The sequence below is a fragment of the Cetorhinus maximus genome, chromosome 20, assembly GCF_964194155.1.
Source record: "Cetorhinus maximus chromosome 20, sCetMax3.hap1.1, whole genome shotgun sequence".
Taxonomy (NCBI): domain Eukaryota; kingdom Metazoa; phylum Chordata; class Chondrichthyes; order Lamniformes; family Cetorhinidae; genus Cetorhinus; species Cetorhinus maximus.
In genome coordinates this window covers 78,968,326-78,974,325 of record NC_135898.1, presented here as the reverse complement: position 1 = coordinate 78,974,325, position 6,000 = coordinate 78,968,326, and positions in this window count along the sequence as shown.

Here is a 6,000-nt window from a genome sequence, read left to right as displayed (position 1 = left end):
TTTTGAAGAAACAAAAATAAACTTTGCTTCTACAAATTCAGAAAGATAACACAATTTACAAATATTTATCTGATACTCTTAACAATCAGGGTTAATATGAGGTACATGTGAGTTAACAGACAAACTATGGTTGGACACGCCACACTACACAATAGATGACAGATGCAACCAAATCCGATTCCATGGATTTCTCAACAACTCATCCAGACGTTTGTCATATTGTCACAACTCACTGGGGATAGTGCACTGCAATATCAAGTCCTACTGCTTCCCGAGAGGTGACAAATGTGAAAAAGTTTGATCAACCCACCTAATTGTTTAATTTAGGTTAACAGAATACGAGCACCAGGTTTGTAAACTTAATAAGTAAATAATTGTTTATTGAACAAATTGTCTTTAACCAGTGGCAAAAGAAAGAAATATGAACTGCTAATTTCTAACTCTATAACCTAAACTCTACCCCTTCTTAAATCCCTATACACACACATACAAGACACATAAGACACAGATAAACATGGATTTTAAAGGTGGGATATAACAGTTCAATAGCACCAATTCTGGAGGAAAGGATTTGATGAGTTGTTTTTGATCGATGTCTTCCAAATCCCTTTCTGTTCTTTGTTGATGACATGAGGTGGTCTTCCAGCACTTTTAGGCTTCAGTTCACTGATTGAGCACTTGCTTTTCAATGTCTCTAATGGTGATTTTCCCCTTTTCCTCTTGACAGGGGTTTTCAGAGAGAGCAGGTTATAGAGATATGAGGAGAAAAAGTCAGCTCGCTATTATTATAGAATTCTGGAATCTTCCACACACAGGTGCAAGAGATTTTAGGTCTTTTTCCTTTCAGGCTAGGACCTATTCTGCTGCACTGTTCTCACACAAACCCTGGTCACCTGGTCAGGAGCCAATTAAAATGTTGTTGCCAGGCAGTTCCCCATTAGACCAGACTCCTCCTCAGCACCATCCTGTCTTTCATGGCACACTCTGTTCCAGGACAGAAACTTTGTATATATCGCTCACACTGTTCCAATAGACACTTCCTTCAAACTTCAGCCATTGCAATTTTAATCCACAGTCCAACAAAAATAAAAAGATGCATTCTTTACATGCCTCTATGCTTAAAAGAGATGAAACGCCATTTTAAAAATGTGTTTCATCACAAGGTATGTAACACATGGACAACAAAACACAAGACTTACTTCCATTCATCCTCCCCCACCCCTTGTACAACCTTCAGCATTTCTTACTCCTTTAACTTATTTTAGTGTTTTACACCTGGGACAATGCATCCACGATCACATTATCTTTACCGGCAATGTGAATGATCTTTATATTGAATGATTGAAACAATAGACTCCATCTAAAAAGTCTCTCATTTCGAGTTTTAAACTTTTCAATGAACGCCAACTGATTATGGTCAGTGTGGAATAGTGTTTCTTTGTTATTGTGTCGGACATAAACTTCAAACGTTGAAGAGACAACAACAATGCTAGAGTTTCTTTTTCCACTGTAGATTACTTCCTCTGATATTGATATAGTTTCTTGGAAAGCTACCCCACTGGCTTTTCTATCCCTAATTTAACATCTTGTAATAGGACTGCACCTACCCCCAACTCACCAGCATCAATGGGCATTTTAAAAGTTTTGGTAAAGTCAGGTTCATTTATTTGAATCATTTATTAAGATTGCCTTCAGCTTTTCAAAGGCTGCTTGGCTTTCCGCTGACCATACCATTTTTGCCTGTTTTCCTAACAAATTGGTGAGAGGTACAGCTATTGTGCTGAAGTTAGGCACACACTTCCTACAAAACTACACATTCCCAAAGACCTCATGATTTCTTGTTTAGTTTTAGGATTGGGAAATTCTATTAGAGCATTCACTTTTGCTGTTCTTAGCAACATTTGCCCTTGTCCTACGAGGAGACCTAGGTAAGTTACCCTTTCTTTTGCAAATTTGCTTTTGACCGGATTTATGACTAAGCCAGCCAACTGCAATTGCTTAAATAGGTCCTCTAATTACTTTACATGTTCTTCCCACATGTTACTATATATTACGATATAACCTAAATAAACCACACAGTTAGGTACTTCAGCTATGACTTGATTCATAAGTCTCTGGAATGTAGCTGGGGTGTTTTTAAACCAAAATGGCATTGGTACAACCCACTTGGTGCGACAAAGGCAAATATTCCTTTAGTCCTTGATGTTAATGGCACTTGCCAGTACCCCTTCAATAGATCAATTTTAGAAAGAAATGAGGCACTGCCAACCCTATCGATGCAATCTTCTAACTGAGGAAATTGGGTACAAATCTGTCCTCGTTACTGCATTCACTTTCCGGTAGTCTATACAAAATCTAGCTGATCCACCTGACTTAGGAACCAGCACTACAAGTGAACTCTAGCTGCAATTGATTTTCCAGCATATATTGGATTTCTGTTTCTAACTGAACTTGTTTCTCTGGGCTCAGCTGATAAGGATGTTGTTTTATTGGCACTAAGTCTCCTTTTTTTATTCATTCATGGGATGTGGGCTTCGCTGGCTGGGCCAGCATTTATTGCCCATCCCTAGTAGCCCTTGAGAAGGTGGTGGTGAGCTGTCTTCTTGAACTGCTGCAGTCCTGTGTTCACATCATATCTAGCTAACGTAGTACATCCAGGTGTATCCCTAAAAATTCCCTTATACTTCCGAAGTAACCTTATTAGATCTTCCCATGGTCCTTCCTCTAAATATGAGAACACAGTATCTAACTGTCTCAGTACTGTCGTATTGGTTAGTGGAATTGTAGGAGGTTCGCTCTGGGCACTGTCTACTTTTTCTGCCTCTCTTACTGTCTTTGTCATCCTCCATTACTCCTACCACCTGGCACACTTGCTCTTTCCCATCATCCTCTCTGCGATGATATTGCTTCAACATATTTATGTGACATAACCGTTTCTTCTTCATACATAGAGTCATAGAGGCCTACAGCACAGAAAAAGGCCATTCGGCCCATCGAGTCTGCACCAGTCAAACAAGTACCTAACTATTCTAATCCCATTTTCCAGTGCTAGGCCCATAGTCTTGTATGCCATAGCATCACAAGTGCACATCCAAATACTTCTTAACTGTTCTGAGGGTTTCTGCCTCTACCACCCTTTCAAGCGGTGAGTTTCAGATTCCTACCACCCTCTGGGTGAATAAATTCTTCCTCACATCCCCTTTAAACCTTTTGCCCCTTACCTTAAATCTATGCCCCCGGTGATTGATCCCTCCACCAAGGGGAAAAGTTCTTTCCTGTCTACCCTATCTGTGCCCCTCATAATTTTATACACCTCAATCATGTCCCCCCTCAATCTCCTCTGCTCCAGGGAAAATAACTCCAGTCTATCCAATCTCTCCTCATAACTAAAACTCTCCAGCCCAGGCAACATCCTGGTAAATCTCCTCTGCAATCTCTCTAGTGCAATCACATCCATCCTATAATACGGATTCCAGAATTGCACGCAATACTCTAGCTGTGGCCTGACCAGCGTTTTATACAGTTCCAGCATAACCTTCCTGCTCTTATATTCTATGCCTTGGCTAATAAAGGCAAGTATCCCATATGCCTTCTTAACCACCTTATCTACCTCTCCCGCTACCTTAAGGGACCGGTGGACATGTACATCAAGGTCCCTCTGATCCTCGGTACTTCCCAGGGTCCCGCCATTCATCATGTATTCCCGTGCCTTGTTTGTCCTGCCCAAGTGCATCACCTCTCACACTTATTCGGATTAAATTCCATTTGCCACTGATCAGCCCATCTGACCAGCCCGTTTATATCCTCCTGTAATCAAAAGGCTATCCTCCTCACTATTTATCATCCCACCAATTTTCGTGTCATTTGCGAACTTACTGATCAACTCTCCTACATTCAAGTCTAAATTGTTTATATATATACCACAAACAGCAAGGGACCCAACACCGATCCCTATGGAACCCCACTGGACACAGGCATCCAGTCACAAAAACACCCCTCGACCATCACCCTCTGCTTCCTGCCAATCAGCCAATTCTGGATCCAATTTGCCAAATTGCCTTGGATCCCATGGACTCTTATCTTCGTTAACAGTCTCCCATGTGGCGCCTTATCAAAAGCCTTGCTGAAGTCCAAGTAGACTACTCAAATGCATTGCCCTCATCTACACACCTACTCACCTCTTCAAAAAATTCAATCAAATTGGTCAGACATGACCTCCCCTTAACAAAACCATGCTGACTGTCCTTGATTAATCCCTGCCTCTCCAAGTATAGATTAATTCTGTCCCTCAGAATTGCTTCCAATAGTTTCCCCGCCACTGAGGTTAGACTGACTGGCCTGTAGTTCCCTGGTTTATCCCTTCCTCCCTTCTTGAATAACGGTACCACATTGGCTGTCCTCCAGTCCTCTGGCACCTCTCCTGTGGCCAGAGAGGTATTGAAAATTATTGCCAGTGCCCCTGCTATCTCCTCCCTTGCCTCACTCAACAGCCTGGGATACATTTCATCCGGGCCTGGAGATTTATCTATTTTTAAGCCTGCCAGACCACTTAGAACCTCCTCCCTTTCCGTTTTTTAATATAATTTCTTTAATTATATCACAGTCCTTCTGCCTGATTTCCATACCCACGTCGCCCCTCTCACTTGTGAACACCGACACAAAGTATTCATTTAGACCCCTACCTTTGTCTTCCGGCTCCACACACAAATTACCTCTATGGTCCTTAATGGGCCCTATTCTTTTCCTAGTTATCCTCTTACTCTTAATGTACTTGTAAAATATCTTTGGATTTTCCTTTATTTTACCTGCCAATGTTTTTTCATGCCCCCTTTTTGCTCTTCTAATTTCCTTTGTAAGTTCCCCCCTTCACTCCTCTAGGGCTTCTGCTGTTTTGTGCTCTCAGTATCTGCCATAAGCCTCCCTTTTTCTCGTTATCCAATCCTGTATATCCCTCGACATCCAGGGTTCCCTGGATTTGTTGGTCCCACCTTTTGTCTTTACTGGAATATGTTAGCCCTGTACTCTCTCTATTTCCTTCTTGAATGAGTCCCACTGGTCTGACGCAGATTTACCTTAAAGTAGCTGCTCCCAGTCCACACTGGCCAAATCATATCTGATCTTATTAAAATTGGCCTTCCCCCAATTAGAACTCTGATTTCTGGCCCAGCCTTGTCCTTTTCCATAACAACCTTGAATCTATTGGAGTTATGATCACTGTCTGCAAAATGCTCCCCCACTGATACCTCTACCACTTGCCCAGCTTCAGTAACTAAAATTAAGTCCAGAACCACCCCCTCTCTTGTAGACCTTCTACGTGCTGCCTTAAAAAGCTGTCCTGGATGTATTTTAAGAATTCTGCTCCCACTAAACCTATCACATTATTACTAATCCAGTTAATGTTAGGGAAGTTGAAATCCCCCACTATTACTATCCTATTATTTTTACACTTCTCTGAAATTTGCCCACATATCCGCTCTTCTATTTCTCCCTGACTGCTTGGGGGCCTATAGTATACTCCCAGCAATATGATTGCTCCTTTTTTGTTTTTCAGTTCAACCCATATGGCTTCATTTGAGGAGTCTTCTAAGATGTCATCCCTCCTTACTGCTGTAATTGATTCCTTGAACAATATTGCGATACCCCCTCCTCTTTTACCTCCTTCCCTGTCTCGCCTCATGTGCTCAGGAGCATCTATCAGATAAGCCACTTCACTAACTCTCCTAACTATCTTGTAGGGGCCACCGAATTTCGCTTTCAGGAGTTCACCCTTCAAAAGCAACAATACCAAAACTTCATCGCCTGCTTGGAATGTTCTAGTTGTAGCATGTTTGCCTACCCATTCTTTCATTTTAGCTTGGAATATTTTTAAGTGCTCTCGTGCTACTTTAAATACTCCTGTGAGTCTTTCTAGAAACATGGACACATAATCCAACATGGAGGATTCGTCTTTCTACTTTAGAAACTTTTCCTTAATCACTTTTAATAGACGTCTTATTTCAT